General features: G+C 40.9%; 1 protein-coding gene across 3 annotated transcripts in view; it reads right to left on the bottom strand.

Annotated features, from left to right (window-relative positions):
• The window catches only part of gne (glucosamine (UDP-N-acetyl)-2-epimerase/N-acetylmannosamine kinase), a 164,787-nt gene extending 145,898 nt beyond the window's left edge, over window positions 1-18,889 (bottom strand). Inside the window, exon 1 of one of the 3 annotated variants that reach the window (XM_073064022.1) lies at window positions 18,825-18,889. The gene's annotated coding sequence lies outside the window, so the exon portion shown is untranslated. The other 2 variants (XM_073064023.1, XM_073064024.1) reach the window with 2 other exon arrangements.
• Window positions 18,890-25,138: the final 6,249 nt, after the last annotated feature.

The following is a 25,138-nucleotide window of genomic DNA, read 5'->3' as shown; positions in this document are numbered from 1 at the left end:
TTTAGCTTACTTGGTCCCCAACCTAAGGATAGTGCCTAAGCTGCAGGACCATCCTTGCTGGCAGAGACAGAAATGGGGAATCACAGAGTCGGAGAGGTTCTGGATGATTGCCTTCCCATCTTATGGCATGGCTAGGAACTCCCAAGGAATCATTAAGCTAGCAGTTGCCCTGGAGGATTTGGCAAATAAAACTGCCAGTGCTCTATTAGGCACCCAGACTCAGGTGGCTGAGGTGACCATGGAAATGTTAGTCATCCGACAAACAGTCCTACAGAATCGTGTGGCTTTAGATTTTATCCTAGCTGAAAAAGGGGGAACCTGTGTTATCATTGGCAAAGAATGCTGCACCTATATCCCTGATGAGTCTACTAACATTATGTCCCTCTCCGAGCACATTGCCAAGGAGACTGACAACATCAAGAAAGTAGAGCAGGATTGGCACGGGTTTACCGAGGGGTCTAAATGGTGGTCGTTCGAAGGCCTGTTCGGTAATATGTGGGGCATGATATTGCATTATAGTCTAATAGTTGTACTTATCACTGTTATAATTTCTGTTGTACGCTGTTTTTACCCACTGATAATCAATGCTGTACTCGGTCGCTCTCTCTGTAAAAATGATCGCTTTGTTTCTATAGTTCTGACATAGAAAAGAGGGTGTTTTGTTCTAAGGGTGGTCTCCATTAGTACTTTTTATAGCATCCTGAGAGAATGTTCTTGTGGAGAGGCTAAGCAGCTGGGAAGGATCTGGGAGGAAGAGCTGGGAGTAGAAATTATAGCTGAAACATGGGAAGACATCTGTGATAATGCTAAGAAAATTTCAGTTTGTAATAGAAGTAAAGCATAGCAACTCAAAATTCTGCATAGAGCCCATCTGATTCCAGATCATTCCTCGAAATTTAAGATGGGGGTTTCCCCAATGTGTTCTAAATGTTAAGTAAATACTGGAACTTTCACCCACTGTTTTTGGACTTGTCCCAAACTTCAGGCAAATGGAAAAGATTCTGAAGATGGAGCTTGAACTGGACTCAGTGTCTTTTCTCTTAGGCTTACCCAGCGGTCGTATTATTAATGCACATCAGAAAAAACTTTTTAACATCCTGACTTCTTGTGCAAGGAAGAACATTTTACTTTGTTGGATATCCGATAAGGCCCTTGCACTTTTTGGTTGGCATAAATTAATCATGCCCTCTTCTCATTGCTAAAATGAAGAAAGAAGCAGAGGAGCCTGAAGAGAGACACTCAACATTTCAGGAACAGTTTCTTCCCCTCTGTCAGCAGATTTCTGAATGGACAATGAACCCATGAACACCACCTCACTATTTTCCCTCTTTTTGCACTAGTTTTTTTTTAATATATGCTTATTTTAATTTATAGCTTTTATTATGTATTGCAATGCACCAATGCTGCAAAACAACAAATTTCATTACATACTGTAGGCCAGTGATATTAAACCTAATTCTAATTAAGCTATCTTATGTATTTATATTTATCAATTTTTAATTATTGCGTTCACTGCCTGTAAGGAATTTACACATTCTCTCTGTGACCGTGTGGGCTTCCTCTGGGTGCTCCAGTTTCCTCCCACAGTCCAAAGATGCACCGGTTGGTTGATTAATTAGTCATTATAAATTATCCCCTAATCGGGCTAAGGTTAAATCAGATGTGATGGCACAAAGGTCTATATCTCAGTAAAATAAAATGGAGGTATTTTCTGTGCTGCACTGGATCTGCAATAATAATTATTTCCTTCTCCTCTATGCTTGTGTACTGGAAATGACATTAAACAATCTTAACTTGAATTGAACAAAGGGAGCTGGGAGTTCATCTTTGAAGCTACAGGGCGTAATGAGGGTGTAGGTATAGTAGAAAAGGAACGCAAGCTTGGACTTCATAGACAGAGGTAATGAGCACAGATGTCAGGGATGAGTACAGCTGCAGAGGAGATGTGCAAACTTTTCATGAAACTCTAGTTAATATTTCAACTAGAAATATTGTGTTGAGAGTTGATCATTGCACTTCAGTAAAGGTTCAAGGGTTCAGATATAGTTGCTGGAATGGTTCTAGGAATTAGGAATTTTAGCTGCTAGGTTAGAAAAGCTGGAAAAGTTCTGGAAGTAAAGGAGATTGAAGGCACATTTCATGTGTTGTACAAGATCATAACAGATATAAGTAAGATGGACAAAGAAAAACAATTAAAATTATGTATGTTGAGTCATCATTAATGAATTATCCTCTTAAAACGACTGAATTTACAAAACAATTTGTTCCAGTTAATTGGGACACATCAGGACCAATACATTTTGGCCCAATTCAGCAGCTGCCCCAATTAGAGGTTTCATGGAAATAGTCAAAAGGTATTAAAAAAGACAAACTGCCATTTGAGTAACAAATTATGTAATTAAATGAAATAAAGAACAAATTAGAAAACTGTCAATACCTCTAAAGAACTATAAAACAGTGTATTAGTTCCCAATAGATATTGATGGAGGAATTCATCTGCTGTGATTGACTGTGAACATATCAGCACAGACACCTACTGTAGATAATGGACTGCCTTCATACAGTTCTTTAGAGACAATTGCATCCTCAAAATCTTCATTTTCATTGTAACATTCAAGATGATTGTCAATGCCTACGTAATTCCTAACTTGTTGAAGTAACGAACATAGAAACCTACAGCACATTACAGGCTCTTTGGCCCACAATGTCGCGCAGACCAAGTAACTTACTCTAGAAACTGCCTAGAATTTCCCTACTAATAGCTCTCTATTTTTCTAAGCTGCCTGTGCCTATATAGCCGCTGTCTTGCCTTCTTTATAACTACATCGATATGTTGAGACCAGGTTAGGTCCTCAGAGATCTTGACATCCAGGAACTTGAACTTGAAACTGCTCACTCTCTCCACTTCTGATCCCTCTATGAGGATTGGTATGTGTTCCTTCCTCTTACCCCTTCTGAAGTCCACAACCAGCTCTTTCATCTTCCTGATGCTGAGTGCCAGGCTTGTGCTGTGGCATCACTCAACTTGTTGGCATATCTCACTCCTGGTCGCCCTCTCATCACCCCCGAGATTCTACCAACAATGGTTGTATTGTCAGCAAATTTATAGATGAAAATCTTCCTAAACAGACCTAACAAACTCCACCCCAACTAAACCCCTAGTCCTAAGGAGATGCCGGTCAATATTAAGAAAGTTAAAATCACCCATCACAACAAACCTATTGTTGGCATCATTCAGAATATGCCTCCCTATCTGCTCCTCGACGTCTCTGTTACTATTAGGTATTTATTGTTTCATTTTCACTTCTGGCCATTTCTGGGATCTCCAATGTTCTGAATCATCTTACTGCTGATTTCTTGCCAACTATCACTGACAAAAATCACTACTTTTTGAACATGGATACATGCAACTGATAGCTCTAAACACAGTGTAGTATCTAAAGGCCACATAAGTGCACATGAGTGACTCTAGTTAGAAACTGTTCGGCAACGTCCCCTACTTGAATTAAGCAGCACCGTATCCCAAATAAATAAAGGGAACTATGACTATTTTCTCAATTTAGTTTTTGTTCTTTAAGAGTTGTCCAAAATAAACGGCTGTCCAACTGACCAATGGTCAAATTAACAGAAATCTGCTGTAATAGAAATTGAGAAAATGAAATAGATTGGAATCCTAGAGTCAGTATAGTAAAACAGCTGTTCAAAGAAGTGGAATACAAAGGGATCTAGCAGAATGACAAAAGGTCAGTAGGTAGATACAAGTTCTTTAAAGGACAAATAGTAATTGGATATTATGGCAATGGTGGTTGGAATGCAGAAAAAGGGAAGTATTTTTACAACCACACATGATATTGACAGGACTTCACCTGGAGTACTGTGCAATATTAATCCTTTGTTATGAGTGATGGACAGACCTGATGGAACTGGGGTGCAGAGTTAACCATTCCCAACCCCCCCCCCCCCCGAGAACTACGAACTATTGCTGTTGCTATGCTGCTATTGAGAGAGAGAGAGAGATAAAGCCCAGGCAAGAACATTTGCTACAGATAAGAGGGGGAGAGAGACTGTTGATTTACTGTATTTTGACTCTTCCTGGATTATTTACCTTCCACTACAAGGACTTTACTTTGCTCGTCAACATTCCTCAGGAGACAGCAGGAGTGGCCTGATTTGATGGACACGGTCATTCAGAGTTGATAGATAGCTGAGACCCCGTGAGTGGGGATAAAAGACAGGTCTGGAGAGACACCCTTCAGACACACCAGTGGACACTGACTGAGTGTTGGGAACCCACAGAAAGGTGGGGGCTTCGGAGACCGAATCAGGAGATCGGTCAGTAAAGCTCACAGTGTTACAGCAGGGCCAGTGGGGACTTGTGTGTGTGTCCACTCATGCCAGAGTGACGAGTCCACCACAGAAGAACGGTCTAGCTGAAGAACAGAGGGGTCATAACTGAATGACCACAACGATACGACGGATTAAGAAAGCAACAGAAGGTTTGTCGCTGTAGCTGTTACCTCTCACTCGCTCTCTCTCTCTCTCCAACGACTTCAACACAACAACCATAACTACATCAGCATTTATGAACTGAACTCTATACTTTCCTATGACAATTCATTTACCCCTAGACATCGATAGAGCTTGTTTATTATTGATTATTATTATTCCTACACTTTTAGGTTTATTACTGCTAACTTGTTTTATATGTATATTTGCATTTTTGATATTGTATTGTACAGTTTACTAATAAACACCTTTAGTTTGATACCACCAGACTCCAACGGATTCTTTATTCTCTGCTGGTCAGACACCCAGTTACGGGGTACGTAACACCTTTCCATTTACAGAAAGACACTCTGGCAATAGATGCAGTCCAGACTGGTTCACCAGGCTTTCTCCTGAGTTAAGATGGCTGCCCTATCACAAACATCTAAAGAAGTTGGACCTGTACTCTTTGAATTTCTCAAGAATGAAAAGTGAACTTATTGTAAACATTAAGACCATAAGACATAGGAGCAGAAGTAGGCCATGCAGCCCATCAAGTCTGTTCCACCATTCAATCATGGGCTGCCCTCTACTACCACTCCTGGCTTCTTCTAGCTTTCCAGTCCAATTTACAACCTCAGCTTGAATGCCAAGAAACTGAACTTTGTAGACCAACCTCACATATGGGACTTTGCAAAGGCCTTGCTTGAGTCCACGTAAACAACATCCACTGCTTTGCCTTCATCAACTTTCTCAAAAAACTATTTAGACACAACCTACCACACACAAAGCTTCATCAGTACATGTCTGTCTAAATAATTATATAACCGGTCTCTTAGAATACTTCAATAACATTCCCTTGACTGATGTTAGGCTCACCTGCCTATAATTTCCTGGCCTATTATGAGAACCTTTCTTAAACGGCAGAACAATATTAGCTGTCCTCCAATCTGTAAGCACCTCACCCGTAACTAGGGATGTTTTAAATATTTCTGGTAGGACCCCTGCAATTTCTGTACTCGCCTCTCATGTGTTTCTAAGAAAACACATCATTAGGCCCTGGAGACTTATCCAACCTAATGTGCCTCAGGACAGCAAACACCTCTGTAACCTATATAAGGTCCATGACCTCGTTGCTGCATTGCCTCACCTCTATAGACTCTGTACGCATCTCCAGAGAAAAAAAACAGATGCAAAAAAATCCATTTACCATGTCTCCCATCTCTTTCGGCTGATTTTCCACTAGACCAATTTTGTCCCTTGCCATCCTTGTACTCTTAATATATCTGTAGAAGCCCCTAGGATTCTCCTTCACTTTGTTTGCTACAACAACCTCATGTCTTCTCTTAGCCCTCCAGATTTCTTTAAGTGTTCTTGCATTTCTTAAACACCTCAAACACCTAATTTCTTCCTACTTGTCTACACATACTATGCACCTCCTCCATTTTTCTCTTAACCAGGACTTCAATATCAAAAATCAAAGTTCCCTAAACTTGTTATCCTTGCCTCTTATTCTGACAATAACATCCAAACCCTCTACTCTCAAAACTTCCTGCTCCTATTTTGAGTCTGGACATGAACTTAGCAGTGAACAGCTTGGCGTGGAGAGGCAATGATCAATAGTCCATGATAGCAGCAGGGCTACCCAATGCAAAGGTCAAAGCAAGAGCAGGCCATTGGCAGATTATTTTACAATTATCATATGTACCAAGGTACAGCAAAAAAAAACTTTCTTTCATGCCAACCTTGAAGATCATTCCATGACAGCAGTTCAAAAGGAGTAACACAACACAGAATAAAGTGTTACAGTTACAGAGGAAATAAGACACTAAGGTGCAAAGCCATAGCAAAATAGATTGTGAGGTCTATCATATCATATGTATTGAACACAGAAAATTACAGCATAATACAGGTCCTTCAGCCCACAATCTGACTTTTTAACCTACTCTTTAAAAAAAAAACTAAGCTTCCTTCCTACATAGCCTTCCATTTTTCTACCACCCATGTGCCTATCTAAGAGATTCTTAAGTGTCCCTAATGCAGCTGCCTCTACCACCACCCCCTGTTATTCTTGAGGTTATAACTAGAAAAATACTTGATGGTGAACTCAAGGCCATCACTATATTTAAACGATTAGCTTTATTTATCACATGTACATCAAAACATAATAAGATGTGCAGTCTGAGTCAAATCAAATCAGCAGGGATTACGCTGGGCAGTCCACAAATGTCTCCACACTTCTGGCACCAACAGAGCCTGCCCACAACTCACTGACACTAATTGTATGTTTTTGAAACGTGGGAGGAAACCCATGCGGTCACGGAGAGAACAGACAATCCCATTATAGACATTGGTGGGAATCAAACTCTGACTTTACAGCTGGTGTCGTACAATGCTCTGCAAACCACATTACCGTAGACGTAACACAAGTAAGAAATAATTAAACAAAATATGAGCACAAGAATGGGTAAATACACTGGCATGGACTGATAATCAACCAATGGTCAGAAAAAGAAAATGAAAATAAACTGGTCATCTTGAAAGGAGTTCAGCAGGGATTGTGCTGGGGCCCCAGCTGTTTGCATCCTATACCAATGATTTGGATGAAAGAATCAAAACTGCAGATGAAACAGATGGTTGGCAGAGAAATATATATTCTGGGAAAAATGAGAGGACATTTTGGAAAAGAGAGATTGAAAGCTGCTGGTTTTCAGAGGGGCCAGTTTCTTTGTACACAAATCACTGAAAGTTCACAAAAAGAATTTGAGTATGGGGTAAACGCAGTGAAAATTTACCAGGAATATTATGCTAAGTCTGATCTTTCAATCTGTTAGACTTCCTGCCGTTTCTGGTGACGTCATCATCGAGAATGGCAGCTTAAGTCACTAGCTCCTCCAGAAAAACACGTATTAAGCCCCATTAACTCATCAAATATATTACTTTTCGAAAAATATTTGAACTGAAAAGAGGGCAAGAATGGGGAAAAAGAATGGAAATAAAAAAGCAACACTGCGGAGCCGGCGACTGAGAGGAGTGCAGCGAGCGGCTCTTCTACCCGACCGCATGCTAGCAAGGCGGACGCTGGGCCTCATTCAGGCGAAGCAGCGAATATGATCGAAATTCTGAAAGAGATAAGGGAGTTCCAGAAAGATAGAAAGCAGCAGCTACATGATATTAAGTCAGAGCTCGCCAACGTCAATCAAAAAATAGTGGTGCCAGAGACTCGAATTGAGAAGGTGGAAGATTGCGTTCAAAACGTGGAACGAATACTAAGTAAGACGATAAAAATATTAAATCACCAAGAAGGTAAACTGCTTGACCTGGAAGGAAGATCACAGCGGAAAAATATCAGAATATACAAAACACAAAGTACACTGCAGATGCTGTGGTCAAATCAAGACTCAGGTCCTGACGAAGGGTCTTGACCCGAAACGTTGACTGCTTCTTTCAACGGATGCTGCCCGATCTGCTGAGTTCATCCAGCTTTTTTGTATGTCAGAATATACAACGTTCCCGAAGCAGCGGAGGGCTGGTCTATGACGGAGTTTGTCAGAAAGTTGCTGCGGGATGCGCTGGAGCTGCCCTCGACTATGGAGCTGGAAATCGAGAGAGCGCATCGCAAGCTAGTCCCGAAGCCTACCTAAGATAGAGCAGATAAGCTACGCTCAATAATAATTAAATTCCTTCGATACAGTACCAAGGCAGAGATTCTACGAAGGGCCTGGGGTAAGAAGATGGTGTTTTTAGACGATAAATTAATATATTTCGACCAAGATTACCCCCCCCCCCCCCCGGCGGTGCTGCAGAAAGGTAAAGAATACTCTGAAGTAAAGCGAGTACTAATGCAAGAAAGGATTAGATTTCAAACTCCGTACCCTGCTAAACTTCACATGTTTTATGAAGAAGGGACAGTGGAAGAGGTGACTACAGACATGAAGGTCAGAGGGTTGCCTGTCAGCATGATCAAACCGAGGGAAAGCCGGGCAGAGGAATTATCCCGCTCCGCTTGGGAAATAGTGCGAGAATCAAGAAGGCAGGAGACGGGAGGAGGCCGAGAGAAGTATATCAGGAAGAGACCGGGAATTTCCAAAAACAGTCCTCACCCTCTCCAGAAGAGCCATAAGGCTTGGCTAACTTTAAAAATGTTGAGAAGCTAAATGGAAGCAAAAGTAGACAGTGATATACCTATCTCGAGAAATACTTATTATAATGTGGATTTTATATTACTTAGTTGTTATTCTTTATTCGCTCACTTACTCCTTTTTCCCCACCAAAATGAGAATATACATGTGTGTGTATCTATGTAGTGTGTGAGAGTGTGTGAGAGTGTGTGAGAGTGTGTGAGAGTGTGTGAGAGTGTGTGAGAGTGTGTGAGAGTGTGTGAGAGTGTGTGAGAGTGTGTGAGAGTGTGTGAGAGTGAGAGTGAGAGTGAGTGAGTGAGAGAGAGAGAGAGAGAGAGAGAGATAGGAGTACACAGGGAAATCTTTTCTCTGTAATGGATTTGTTCACTGACTTTTATGAATATTACAATGGGGGCCCTCAACTCCTAAGTAGGAGGGGTTATCCCCACAGCTAGACATTTCCTCTAGCTCAACGCAGGGTCATCTACTAGAGACCTCAGCCTTGGAATCACACATCCGTTGCCATTTTCGTTATTATTTGCATTTCTTGGTTCTTATTTGTTCAGGGAGTAGATCAATTAAGTTTTATTCTGCTAATTTCAATGATACATTGACAGATAAATACAGATGGCTAAGGACAAAGTAAAATTCATTTCTTTTAATGTCAATGGGCTATTAAATCCAATCAAAATTAAGAGAATTTTATCCAAAATGAAAAAAGAACAAGCCCATGTAGTATATTTACAGGAAACTCATTTAAGTGATAATGAGCATAGAAAACTAAAGAGAATGGGCTTCACTAATTTGTTTTTCTCCTCATATAAATCAGGACATAGGAGAGGAGTTGCTATTCTTATCTCAAGTAAGCTAAATTTTGAAAACGTATTCGAAATGGGAGATAAAGAAGGCAGATATGTTCTGGTAAGGGGGAATACAGACAGCAATTCAGTTACCCTATTGAATATATACGCACCCCCGGGAAGTGATATTGGTTTCTTTCAGAAAAATACTGCTATTATGGTAACGGAAACAGAAGGTCTCCTGATATGTGGGGGAGACTTATATTTACAATTACAACCAAACTTAGACTCTTCCAATAGAAAAACCTATGAAACAAAATCTTTACATAAGAAAGTTAATACATTTTTCGAGGATGTTGGTTTAATTGATATATGGAGGTACCTTTTCCCCGACAGAAGGGCTTACACTCATTATTCTGCTCCCCGTTCTGTATATACAAGAATAGACTATTTCATAACATTTGGAAATGACAAAGACAAAATAAGCACCTGTGGAATTGGGACAATAGATGTAAGTGACCATGCACCTATATATTTATCTGTTGATTTTGACCTACAACCAAAGAATACTATTTGGAAACTAAATTCAAGTCTACTCAATGATCCGTACTTTAAGGAACAAATTAAAAAAGAAATTAGTCTCTACTTAGAATTTAATGATAATGGAGAGGTTTCACCTCCCATTTTATGGGATACTCTGAAGGCAGTCTTAAGAGTGAAATTATAGCGATACCTTCATATAAGAAAAAAATAAGGAATAAAACATCAGAGGAATTACAAAATAGGCTGAAGGAACTAGAGAAAAAAAAACACAAATTGAATTTGGCACAGGATACATTAGGGGAAATTAAAAGAATTAGGAATGAAATTAACAGTTTGGCTACGCAAGAAATCAGGAAAAATTTAATGTTTCTGAAACAGAGACATTATGAAAGTGGATCAAAATCTATGAAAATACTGGCGTGGAAACTGAAAAAAAAAGATAGCAGAAAATATAATTCATAGAATTAGGGACCCAAGAATGAAAATGATAAAAAATAAGCTAAGTGAAATTCAAGAAGCTTTTGAAGTGTTTTACAAAACTCTATATTCCAAAGTTCCGGAGGAAGCATAACCCAAATTGACACCTTCTTGAATTCTCTAGAGTTACCCACTTTAAGCGAAGAACAAAATAGAACGATGACTGCTGACATAACTGAAGTTGAATTAAAAGCTGCAATTAGTAGGCTTAAATTGAGCAAGTCACCAGGATCAGATGGGTATTCGGCAGAGTGGTACAAAGAATTTTAAAATGAGCTAATTCCTGTTTTACTCCCCACACTGAACTGGGCTCTAAAAGAGGCACAAATGCCACCCAGTTGGAAGGAAGCGATAATCTCAGCTATACCGAAAGAAGGCAAGGATAAAACGGAATGCGGGTCATTTAGACCAATATCCGTTCTCAATGTAGATTACAGATTATTTACCACCATCATGGCCAAACGATTAGAGGAGTTTCTACCCATACTGATACGTAACGATCAGACAGGTTTTATACGACAATGCCAGACACAAGACAATATATGAAGGACACTTCACATTATGGATCATATACAAAAAAATAAAATCGAAGCAATAGTGATAAGCGTGGACGCTGCAAAGATATTTGATTCGGTTAAATGGAATTTTCTTTACAGAGTTTTACATAGATTTGGTTTCCAAGACACAATTATTAAAACTATACAGACACTATATGACAACCCTACTGCTAGGATTAAAATCAATGGATATTTATCAAATAGTCTTACCCTAGAAAGGGGCACGAGACAGGGTTGTGCATGGTCACCGCTACTCTTCGCGTTATATCTGGAACCATTAGCTCAATACATCAGACAAAATGAAAGTATCAGGGGAATTACTATTAAAGGGACAGAGCATAAATTGGCTTGTTATGCGGATGACATTTTGATCTATCTAGGGCAACCGACATACTCTTTACCTATATTGATGCAATCCTTTGAACAATATGGTCAATTATCAGGATACAAGATCAACATAGATAAAACCCAATTACTTTCATATTACTATAGCCCACCAAGAGAAACTGAAAGTAGATATCCCTGGGCATGGCACAGAGTCTTTCACAGATTTGGGCATCATTATGCCAAAAGATTTGGCAAAAATATCAGAATGTAATTATCAGCCTTTATATAAAAAAATTAAGGAAGATATGGCAAGATGGAACCTGATTCCTTTTTTCAGTCTCAGTTCTTTCAGATTGAGTCTATTAAAATGAATATATTGCCCAGACTGTTATATCTCTTTCAGACCCTACCAATAGAGATTAATCAAAATCAATTCAATGAATGGAACAAGATGCTATCAAGGTATATTTGGCAGGGTAAAAGGCCTAGAGTTTGTCTCAAAACTTTGCAATTAGCAAAGGAAAAGGGGGGATGGGGTCTACCTTCTCTTAGAGATTATTATTTTGCAGCACAGTTGAGAACTGTGATATGTTGGTGCAACCCATCATATGATGCTCAATGGAAAAACATTGAGGAGCGGGTACTTCCCATCCCCATACAAGCAATTTTGGCTGATAACAACCTGCAAAGGTACATAAATACTATTGATAACCCATGGGTGAAATTGACTCTTAGAATATGGAAAACTACTATAAAAGAATATAATCTAGAGGGAGATATTGCAATTCTTAAATGGTGTGCATATGACTCTGATTTTACACCAAATAAATTGGATGCTAGATTTAAGGACTAGACAGCTAAAGGAATAACAGTTCTTTGCAACATACTGAAAGAAGGAACACTGTTCAGTTTTTAAATGCTTAAAGAGAAACACTTATTAGAAAAGCAAGATTTTTATCAGTATTTACAGATGCGACAATATGTTAATAAGACGCTTAAAAATGTAACCAAGGCAAGTACATGCTTGATAGAGCTATTTAGAAAAGCATATAATTCAGATAACGGTAGTAGAATCATTTCAAGCATGTATAAGGGGTTGTCAAATCTTAAAACACATTTGACTTCATACATTAAAACAAAATGGGAGGAGGGATAATTATATCTGAGGAAGAATGGACAACAATATGGAGGTATCAATGGAAGTGCACCAGTTCACAGAAATGGAGGGAGTTTGGATGGAAATACTTGATTAGATATTTTATTACACCCTCTCAGAAATCCCATTATGATAGTAACCTCCCTGTTTGCTTGGAAAAATTGTGGAAATCAAAATGCAAATCATTATATTTTTTTGGACTGCGCTGTTATCAAAGACTATTGGTGGGGGGGTACACAATGCCCTACAAGACATCTTTAAATGTGAAATACTCTTAGAGAGTAAGACCATATATTTTGGATATATACCTCAAGAATGGTTGAAAAGAGATAAATATTTATTGAATATACTGTTGGAGGCTGGTAAAAAGACTCTTACTAAGAAATGGTTATCACAGGAGAGCCCAACTTTAAATGCATGGATGGAAATTACAACGGACATTTACAAAATGGAGAAGATAACAACATCTGTTAACCATAAGCTAGAACAATTTGATTCATACTGAGAAAAATGGTTTAACTACATAATGCCTCATAGGCCTGATTTTATTCTCACAAATCAATGAATATGTTGTAAAAAAAAACGATCACTCCCTACTTGTATATAGTTTTTTCCTTTTGCTTGTTTTTTCTTTCTGCTCTTTTCTATAAGAGTATACCTCAGATAAATACTTTGTGGATTTGTGATATATATATATATACACACACACACACATACACAATGTCTGAAATACATCTTATGATGAACTTCAATAAAAAATTAATTACAAAGAAAAAAGACTTCTTGCCAACCAGCAGACATGTACAACCTGTCTGAATGCCCTGATGCCTTCCTCACCCACACCCCATTCCCCACTCAAAGACACACTCATCCTGCACTGGTCACTTGTCATTGTTACTGTTTCACTTATTAATAGGAGTGTTTTTTTTTTAATATAATAGTGCCAGTAACATGACCATTTTCTGTTTCATTTCCTGAGCATCCTAATGCATTGAAAGAGTGGTGAAGGGCATCAACCCAAAAACATCGACTGTTTAATGCATTTAAAATTTAAGAATTTTTAAAAAATTGAACACGTACCCTAGGATAAGGTAGCGATAAAAAGAGGGCAGTAAAAGTTCACCAGATTGATTCCTGAAATTCGGGCCAGAAAAGGTTTAAGTTCTGAGAAGAGATCAAATAGAAGTCACAAATAAAAGGGTTGCGTGTGGTGGTAATAAACTGAGGTGTGTCTATTTCAATGCGAGGAGTATTGTGGGGAAGGCTGACGAGCTGAGGGTGTGGATTGACACGTGGAATTATGACATTGTAGCCATTAGTGAAACTTGGCTGCAGGAAGGGCAGGACTGGCAGCTCAATGTTCCAGGGTTCCGATGTTTCAGACGTGATAGAGGCAAAGGGATGAAGGGTGTGGGGGGGGGGGGCGTGGGGGTGGCATTGCTAGTCAGGGAAAATATTACAGCAGTGCTCAAGCAGGACAGATTAGAGGGCTTGGCTACCGAGGCCATTTGGGTGGAGCTGAGAAACAGGAAAGGTATTAATGTGGTTTTATTATGGACCACCCAATAGTCAGCGAGAATTGGAGGAGCAAATCTGCAGAGAGATAGAAGACAACTGCAGAAAACATAAAGTTGTGATAGTAGGAGATTTTAATTTTCCACATATTGATTGGGACTCCCATACTGTTAAAGGTCTAGATGGGTTAGAGTTTCTAAAATGTGTTCAGGAAAGTTTTCTAAATCAATATATAGAGGTACCGACTATTAGGAAATGAGTTAGGACACGTGACGGATGTGTGTGTAGGGGAACACTTTGGGTCTAGTCATCATAATACCATTAGTTTCAACTTGATCATGGATAAAGATAGATCTGGTCCTCGGGTTGAGGTTCTAAACTGGAAAAAGGTCAAATTTGAAGAAATGAGAAAGGATCTAAAAAGCATAGATTGGGACAGGTTGTTCTCTGGCAAGGATGTGATTGGTAAGTGGGAGGCCTTCAAAGGAGGAATTTTGAGAGTGCAGTTTGCATGTTCCGGTCAGGATTAAAGGCAAAGTGAATAAGAATAAGGAACCTTGGTTCTCAAGGATATTGGAACTCTGATAAAGAAGGAGAGATGTATGACATGTATAGGAAACAGGAAGCAAATAAGGTACTTGAGTATAAAAAGTGCAAAAAATACTTAACAAAGAACTCAGGAGGGCTAAAAGAAGACATGAGGTAGCATTGGCAGTCAAGGTGAAGGATAATCCTAAGAGATTCTACAGGTATATTAAGAGCAAAAGGATAGTATAGGATAAAATTGGTCCTCTTGAAGATCAGAGTGGTTGGCTATGTATGGAACCAAAAGAAATGGGTTAGATCTTAAATGGGTTTTTTGTATCCGTATTTACTAAGGAAACTGGCATGGAGTCAATGGAAATAAGGCAAACAAGTAGTGAGGTCATGGAACCTATACAGATTGAAGAGGAGCATGTGCTTGCTACCTTGAGGCAAATCAGAGTAGATAAATTCCCAGGACCTGACAGGGTATTCCCTCGGACCTTGAAGGAGACTAGTGTTGAAATTGCAGGGGCCTTGGCAGATATATTTAAAATGTCAGTATCTACGGGTGAGGTGCCGGAGGATTGGAGGATAGCTCTTGTTGTTCCATTGTTTTAAAAAGCCTCTAAAAGTAATCCGGGAAATTATAGGCCGGTAAGTTTGACGTCAGTAGTAGGTAAATTATTGGAAGGAGTACTGAGAGATAGGACCTACAAGTATTTAGATAGACAGGGACTTATTAGGGAGAGTCAACACAGTTTTGTGCATGGTAGATCATGTTTAACCAATCTATTGGAGTTTTTTGAGGAAGTTACAAGGAAAGTGGATGAAGGGAAGGCAGTGGATGTTATCTACATGGACTTCAGTAAGGCCTTTGACAAGGTACCACATGGGAGGTAAGTTAGGAAGATTCAGTCGCTAGGTATACATGGTGAGATAGTAAATTGGATTAGACATTGGCTCAATGGAAGAAGCCAGAGAGTGGTAGTGGAGGATTGCTACTCTGAGTGGAGGCCTGTGACTAGTGGTGTGCCACAGGGATCAGTGCTGGGTCCATTGTTATTTGTCATCTATATCAATGATCTGGATGATAATGTGGCAAATTGGATCAGCAAATTTGCTGATGATACAAAGATTGGAGGTGTAGTGGACAGTGAGGAAGGTTTTCAAAGCTTGCAGAGGGATTTGGACCAGCTGGAAAAATGGGCTGAAAAATGGCAGATGGAGTTTAATGCAGACAAGTGTGAGGTATTGCACTTTGGAAGGACAAACCAAGGTAGAACATGCAAGGTAAATGGTAGGACACTGAGGAGTGCAGTAGAACAGAGGGATCTGGGAATACAGATACATAATTCCCTAAAAGTGGCATCACAGGTAGATAGGGTCGTAAATAGAGCTTTTGGCACATTGGCCTTTATAAATCAACGTATTGTGTATCAGAGTTGGAATGTTACGGTAAGGTTGTATAAGACATAGGTGAGGCCAAATTTGGAGTATTGTGTGTAGTTTTGGTCTCCGAATTGCAGGAAGGATATTAATAAGGTTGAAAGAGTGCAGAGGAGGTTTACAAGGGTGTTGCCGGGACTTGAGAAACTGAGTTACAGAGAAAGGTTGAATAGGTTAGGACTTTATTCCTGGAGCGTAGAAGAATGAGGGGAGATTTGATAGAGGTATATAAAATTATGATGGGTATAGATAAAGTGAATGCAAGCAGGCTTTTTCCATTGAGGCTCGGGGAGAAAAAAACCAGAGGACATAGGTTAAAGATGAAGCGGGAAAAGTTTAAAGGGAACATTGGGGGGGTGCTTCTTCACACACAGAGAGTGGTGGGAGTGTGGAATGAGCTGCCAGATAAAGTGGTAAATGTGGGCTCACTTTTAACATTTAAGAAAAACTTGGACAGGTACATGGGTGAGAGTTGTATGGAGGGATATGGTCCAGGTGCAGGTCAGTGGGACTAGGCAGAAAAATAGTTTGGCACAGCCAAGAAGGGCCAAAAGGTATGTTTCTGTGTTGTAATGTTCTCTGGTTCTATGGTTCTAAATACACTTGCCCCTTACTTACTGGAATTTTAACAAAACATACAAAATTCTTCTTCTTCTGACTTTCAATGGCGATTGGCAGTCCAACTTAAAGGTGTATTACCGCCACCATCTGGACTGGAGTGTGGTGTAGTGAGTTGGGAAATAAAACCCCTACTAGTTCCTTATCAAATGAAAAGTAAGTTACCCCAAAAAGCCCTAAGGATTTTAAATAATGAAAAGCAATATTGTGAATTAAAGTCACTTCCATAACTTGAAGTTTTTAAATGAAAACTGTCAACCTCCAAAGCTAGTAATGCAGCTTGCATTTGCTTTCTTTCAACCTTATAATCTATGCTTCACATTGTAAAAGAAGGTGCCCAACTGTTTCATAATGACAACAAATCTGACAAACCCCAGAGCGATGTTTTCCAACAAGGAATGATTAAGCATAGTATGCCCAATTCCAGGTCGAGTCAAAACAATTTCTTCCCTTCTCCCATCAATCCAGCAGTTTTATGAATTCTGTAAAGGGGTCTCCCCTTATGCCCATTATCCCACAGGTATTGCCACAATCCTCTAATTCTTAGCCCCTCCAATCCCTTAACTTCGGATTTGCTAAGTGAAAGATCTATATCCAAAGAAGAATTTTTAACAGCTTTTTTGACCAAACAATCAACTCACATATTCCCCTCAACACCTCCATGTGCAGGGACCCAGAAGAGGAAGACAGGTAGACTAATACTTTGAATGTGAAATAAAGTTTGAAGAACTTCCAGCAGTAAATCTGACCTACTGCGAGAATGACTTTTTTTAAGACTAGTCAAAACTGAAAAAGAATCTGAATAAATCATAACTTTGCTAGGACAGATTTCTTCCACCCACTGTAAGCCCAAAATAATGGCAACCAGTTCTGTAGTATACACTGAATAAATAGTAAGATGTTTCTTTACAGTTACCTGTAATTTGAATACAAAAGCAGCCACTCTGACATTCCCTGTAAAATTATCTTTTGATCCATCAGTAAAAATGGTTAACATATCACAATAATTTTCCTTAACATACTGATGAACCAACAGAGTCTCAGGCATAGCAGGATCCTTGGACTTCATTAAGTCATGCAACCTAAAATCAACTGAAGACATTGGGGGAAAAAGGTGGAGTTAAAGAAAAATCTACAGCAGGACAAATTACACAATCCATACAAAATTCTTAGAAAGGGCAGGGAAGATATTTGAGAAGGCGGTTCATCAGCTAGAGTGTAATGAACCATATAACAATCACAGCACGGAAACAGGCCATTCCGGCCCTCCTAGTCCGTGCCGAACTCTTAATCTCACCTAGTCCCACCTACCCGCACTCAGCCCATAACCCTCCACTCCTTTCCTGTCCATATACCTATCCAATTTTACCTTAAATGACACAACTGAACTGGCCTATACTACTTCTACAGGAAGCTCATTCCACACAGCTATCACTCTCTGAGTAAAGAAATACTACTTCCTCGTGTTTCCCTTAAACTTTTGCCCCCTAACTCTCAAATCATGTCCTCTCGTTTGAATATCCCCTACTCTCAATGGAAACAGCCTATTCACGTCAACTCTATCTATCCCTCTCAACATTTTAAATACCTCGATCAAATCCCCCCTCAACCTTCTACGCTCCAATGAATAGAGACCTAATGAATAGAGAACCTTTGGAATTATTTTCCTCAAGGAAACTGTATAAGCTCTGTTACTGAGAAAATCCGTAAATCAAGATAAGGTACTTGCTGGAAAGTGAGGCCAAAGTAAATGATTAGACAATCTTATTTAATGGCTTACACCTGCTTCACTTTCTTGTTTATTTTCTTATGACGCAAAACAGGAAATGATAGACCTGTTCACCTTCCATCTGCTATTGGTAAAACACTAGTACTTATTATCAAGATATTTAAAAAATATATTATTAAGCAGAGTCAACTTTTTTATGGAAAATGGACGAAGAAAGATCCTGATGATCCGTTCGTATCCCACCTCCTGTTCCCCCTCCCTCCAGACACTTTCAAGGCAATGCCCCGACCCGGTAGTAAAATTCCTCCCACCACCTTACTCTTTTCCCTCGGTCAGCTTTACTGCCGGTCGCAACACCCCCCCCCGCCCGTCTGTACCGTCCCCACACGGCCCCTCATCCCCGGTCAGTACCAACCCCAACCGGTCCTTCAGTCCCGGTCTGTACCCGCACACGGCCCCTCACCCCCGGTCAGTACCCGCATACGGACCCCCGACCCTGTGTCCTCTCCCGATACCGTTCCGTACCGTTCACCAGTCGCTTTCGCCACTCCGACCACGTCTGTCTTCCCCCTCACTGCCAGCTCCGCCCCGCCAAGGTTCCGCCCTGGATTAGCCACGTCGGTGGTATCGCCATGGTTACGTTGCTGGAGGCCTATTTAGGGTGGCGAAATCTGTAATCTACGGGATCAGTTTTTGTCTGCTGGTTTTAAACTGCTGGAGAGCCCCAGCCCTGCCTCTCCTCTCTTAAGGCACAGGTCGGCATTGCGAGTTAACGGCATTGTTATTTGTGATATAGAGCAAAGAAAGAGGCTCCTCGGCCCATCGTGTGCATTCCGACCTCAAACTATCTGTATAGATTGTATTTAGTTTTGCACTTCGGCAATTCAAGATACTTCTGAAATGCTGAGAAAGTCTTTTTCTCCACCACCCCCTCGGGGGCAGATTGTTCTTCAGATCCCCCTTCACCTCTTCACCCAAACCTGTGGTCTCTGAGGTGAGAAAAAGTTTCTACCATCTATATCCCCTTATAAATCTGTGCCTCTCTAACCCTTTCCCCTTCATTCCCTTCCACTCCAGCGAGCCTGCCCTGTCTCGTCTCTACCCTAGATGAAGCCGATCTACACCCTCTCCCTTGTGTGACAAGCACAACATGGAGATATGAAGATGTGATTTAATGAAAGGTTTATAAAGTTGATAAAGAATTCAGAAGAGATCTTATAGAAACATAGAAAATTATGAAAGGGATAGATAAGATAGAGGCAGGAAAGTTGTTCCCAATGGTGGGTGAGACTAGAATAGGGACATTGTCTCAAGATTCTGGAGAGTAGATTTAGGACAGAGATTAAGAGGAATTACTTTTCCCAGAGAGTGGTGAATCTGTGGAATTCTCTGTCCAATGAAGCAGTGGAGGCTACCTCAGTCAATATATTTAAGAAAAGTTTGGATAGATTTTTGCATAGTTGGAGAATTAAGGGTTATGGGGAAAAGGCAAATAGGTGGAGATGAGTCCATGGTCAGATCAGCCATGATGTTATTGAATGGTAGAGCACTGGGCCAGATATCCTACCCCTACTCCTATTTCTTATGTTCTTATATTTGTAGCATAACCTTCCCATTTTTCTATTCAATGTATCCCTGCTTTAAAGACAAATATGTGCTTATGTGCTTCTCCACCATCTTACTTACCTGCACTGCCACCGTCAAGAGTAGTGGATTGAATATTATCATTCTTTAATTCTTAAATACTGTAAATGCATTAGGATTAGAAACCAACATTTGCTCCTCTAAAGCTTTGGGAATCCTCTAGCAGGAATCCTGATGAAAGTTCAACACTGGCTGACTCTGGATGCTGTTTCCCTGGCTCCCATTAAACTCACCGGGCCTTAGTGTGCTTTTACATCTGCCAAAGCTCTAGAGCTTATGATTTGCTGCTCCACTGTGAAGTCTTTTCGAGAGATGCCGACCCTGAAGAGGTTTAGATCCTCTCATCAACAGGAGTTCAGTGAGACCCTCTCTCACTGCTCCCCTTCAGCGATCTCTGCTGCGTTCTGACTCTTTGACCATGTGCTTACCCACTCCCTATGACAGCCACGTATCTTGACCTTCTAACTATTGTCCTTCCCATAAGACATAGGAACAAAATTAGGCCATTCCGCCCATTGATCCTGCTCCACCATTTCATTATGGCTGATCCTGGTTCCCATTCAACCTTATACACCTCCCCCTCTCACCATGTCCCTTGATACCCTGATCAATCAAAATCTATTAACTTCTACTTCGGGTAGATGGAGCTCGTCAGCGCGAGAAGGCAGTCCATCTAAGAGAGGGAAACTCCCTGATTTCAAACCTCCGCTGCCTTGTGGCCATACCCACTCATGGGAAAGGCTTTGGGAGTAAACTCTGAGGACAAATCTAGAGCTGGAGTCCCTGAGGCAGTCCGACATTGCCTTCAGCCTCGTTCTGGCAATTCCTGCGATGACACTGGTGCCAAGCTATATCGGCCTTTGCCCTTCCCTTGGACAACATCGGTGTCGTGGAGAGGGGAGACTTGCAGCATGGGCAACTACCGGACTTCCATACAACCTTGCCCAGGCCTGCGCCCTGGAGAGGGCACTCCAATAGACTTTCCAGGCGCAGATCCATGGTCTCACGAGACTAACAGATGCCACCACCTTCTGCTTTAAGTATACCCATGAACTTGACCTCCACCACAGTCTGTGGCAGAGCATTCCACAGATTCACCACTCTTTGGCTAAAAAAATCCTCCTTACTTCTATACTAAAAAGGTTACCCCTCAATTTTGAGGCTGTACCCTCTAGTTCAGGATACCCCAGTTTAGCAAACATTCTCTCCACATCCATCTTAACTAGTCCTTTCAATATTCGGTAGTTTTCAAAGAGATCCCCGCACATTCTTAATTACAGTGAGTACAGGCCCAGAGCTGCCAAACGCGCTTCATATGTTAATACCTTCATTTCCAAAATCACCCTTATAAACTTCCTCTGGACTCCCTCCAATGACAACACATCCTTTCTGAGATATGGGGCCCAAAACTGTTGATAATACTCCAAGTGCAGTCTGTCTTATAAAGCTTCATTATTATTGCTTTTATATTTTCACTTGAAATAAATGCCAACATTACTTTTGCTGTCTATGCCACAGACTCAACCTGTAAGTTAACCTTCTGGGAGTCTTGCACAAGGACTCCTGAGTCCCTTTTGCACCTCTGATGTTTGAATTTTCTCCCCATTTAGATAATAGTCTGTACTGCTTATTTTTACCAAAATGCATTTTCATACATTTTCCAACACTGTATTCCATCTACCACTTTCTTGCCCATTCTTCACCTCACCTGGAAGGATTATTCAAGTCCTGAATGATAGTGAGGGAGAAGGTGTATGGGCAGGTGTAGTACTTGTTCCGCTTGCATGGATAAGTGCCACGAGGGAAATCAGTGGGTTGGGATGAATGGAAAGGGAGTTGCATAGGGAGTGATCCCTACGGAAGCAGAAACTGGGGATGAAGGAATCTTAAGACCACCTTATCCACCTTAAGACCTTTCAGTTTGCCTTGCACTTTTTCCTTTGTAATAGTAATGGCACTCACTCCTGCTCCCTGACACTCACAGACCTCTGGCACACTGCTTGTGTCTTCCACAGTAAGCACTGAAGCAAAGTTCATAGTAAGTTCACCTGCTATTTCCTTGTCCCCATTACTACCTCACCAGCATAATTTTCCAGTACTACAATATCAACTCTCACCTCCCTTTAATTCTTTATATAACTGAAAGCTTTTATATTCTGCTCTCATATTTCATCTTTTCTCTTATAATGTTTTTAGTTGTCTTTTGTTAGATTTTAGAAGCTTCCCAATCATCCAACTTCCCACTCATTTTTGCTACCTTATATGCCCTTTCCTTGGCTTTTATGAAGTCCTTAACTTCCCTTTCAGCCATGGTTGCCTACCCCTGCCATTTGAGAACAACTTCTTCTGTGGGACATATCTATCCTGCTCTTTGTGAACTAATCCCAGAAACTTCAGCCATCTCTGCTCTGCCATCATCCCTGCCGGTATCCTCCTCCAATCTACCTGGGCAAGCTCCTCTCTCATGCCCCTGTAATTCCTTTTATTGTATTGCAATACCGATACATCTGACTTTTGTTTCTCTCCCTCAAATTACAGTATGAATTCAACAGCATCATGATCTCTACCTCCTAAGGGTTTCTTTACGTTTAGCTAATTAATAAAATTGGGGTTATTACACAACACCCAATCTCAGACAGCCTTTCCCCTACTGGACTTGAGCACAAGCTGCTCTAAAAAGCCATCTCGTAGGCATTCAACAAATTCCCTCTCTTGTGATCTGACACCAACCTGATTTTCCCAATCCCCTTGCATATTGAAGTCCCCCATTACAATTGTGGCATTACCTTTATTACATGCCATTTCCAGCTCCCTTTGCAATCTCAACCCCACATCTTGACTGCTATTTGGATGGCTATGTATAGAATGTGTTTTTTTACCCTTGCAGTTTCTTAACTGCACCCACAAAGATTCAATGTTCTCTGACTCTTTGTCACCTCTTCCATAGAACCATAGAACACTACAGCACAGAAACAGGCCTTTTGGCCCTTGGCTGTGCAGAACCATTTTTCTGCCTAGTCCCACTGACCTGCACCTAGACCATATCCCTCCATACACCTCTCATCCATGTACCTGTCCAAGTTTTTCTTAAATGTTAAAAGTGAGCCTGCATTCACCACTTCAACTGTCAGCTCATTCCACACACCCACTACTATCTGTGTGAAGAAGCTCCCCCTAATGTTACCTTTAAACTTTTCCCTTTTCACCCTTAACCCATGTCCTCTGGTTTTTTTCTCCCCTAGCCTCAGTGGAAAAAGCCTGCTTGCATTCACTCTGTCTATACCCATCATAATTTTATGCACCTCTATCAAATCTCCCCTCATTCTTCTATGCTCCAGGGAATAAAGTCCTAACCTATTCAACCTTTCTCTGTAATTCAGTTTCTCAAGTCCCGGCAACATCCTTGTAAACCTTCTCTGCACTCTTTCAACCTTATTAATATCCTTCCTGTAATTATGTGACCAAAACTGCACACAATACTCCAAATTCAGCCTCACCATAACATTCCCACTCTTATACTCAATACTTTGATTTATAAAGGCCAATGTGCCAAAAGCTCTCTTTATGCCCCTATCTATCTGTGACACCACTTAGGGAATTATGTATCTGTATTCTCAGGTCCCTCTGTTCTACTGCACTCCTCGGTGTCCTACCATTTACTTTGTATGTTCTACCTTGGTTTGTCCTTCCAAAGTGCAATATCTCACATTTGTCTGCATTAAACTCCATCTGCCATTTTTCAACCCATTTTTCCAGCTGGTCTAAATCCCTCTGCATGCTTTGAAAACCTTCCTCACTGTCCACTACACCTCCAATCTTTGTATCATCAGCAAATTTGCTGATCCAATTTACCACATTATCATCCAGATCATTGTTATAGATGACAAATAACAATGGACCCAGCACTGATCCCTGTGGCACACCACTAGTCACAGGCCTCCACTCAGAGAAGCAATCCTTCACTACCACTCTCTGGCTTCCCCCATTGAGCCACTGTCTAATACAATTTACTACCTCACCATGTATACCTAGCAACTGAATCTTCCTAACTAACCTCCCATGCGGGACCTTGTCAAAGGCCTTACTGAAGTCCATGTAGACAACATCCACTGCCTTCCCTTCATCCACTTTTGTGGTAACTTCCTCGAAAAACTCTAATAGACTGGTTAAATATGGCCTACCATGCATAAAGCCATGTTGACTCTCCCTAATAAGTCCCTGTCTATTCAAATACTTGTAGATCCTATCTCTTAGTACTTCTTCCAGTAATTTACCTACTACTGACATCAAACTTACCGGCCTATAATATCCTCGATTACTTTTAGAGGCTTTTTAAAATAACAGAACAACATCAGCTATCCTCCAATCCTCCAGCACCTCACCCGTAGATACCGACATTTTAAATATATCTGCCAGGGTCCCTGCAATTTCAAAACTAGTCTCCTTCAAGGTCCGAGGAAATACTCTGTCAGGTCCTGGGGATTTATCTACTCTGATTTGCCTCAAGACAGCAAGCACCTCCTCCTCTTTAATCTGTATAGGTTCCATGACCTCACTACTTGTTTGCCTTATTTCCATAGACTCCTTGCCAGTTTCCTTAATAAATACAGATGCAAAAAATCCATTTAAGATCTTAACGGAAGAAGTGCTACACCTGCCCCCACACTTCTTCCCTCACCACCATCCCAGGCCCCAGACAGTCCTTTCAGGTGAGGCACCACTTCACCTGCGAGTCAACTGGGGTGATATACTGTATCCAGTGCTCCCGATGTGGCCATTTATACATTGGGGAGACCCACCGCAGACTGGGAGACCGTTTCGCCAAACACCGGCGCTCAGTCCTCCAGCAGTGGCGGGATCTCCCTGTGGCCACACACTTCAATTCCACAGACCACTCCCACTCCGACATGTCTGTCCATGGCCTCCTCTACCGTCAAGATGAGGCCACACGCAGGTCGATGGAGCAATACCTTATCTCCCGTCTAGGTAGCCTCCTACCTGCCGGCATGAACATTCAACTCACAGACCTCCATTGATACCCCTGCCCCCCCTTACCCCCATCCCTATCTATTATTTTAGTTTGGTTCTCTTTCTCTCTCTTTTTTCCCCCCTCACTATAATCTCCCCCCAGCCCTACCTTTCTTTCTCTTTTATTTCCCATAATTCTCCACCTTCCCCCAGCCCATTTCCCTCCA

This window comes from Hemitrygon akajei, chromosome 13, assembly GCF_048418815.1.
Source record: "Hemitrygon akajei chromosome 13, sHemAka1.3, whole genome shotgun sequence".
Lineage (NCBI taxonomy): Eukaryota > Metazoa > Chordata > Chondrichthyes > Myliobatiformes > Dasyatidae > Hemitrygon > Hemitrygon akajei.
This window is presented reverse-complemented; position numbering and strand designations above follow the sequence as displayed.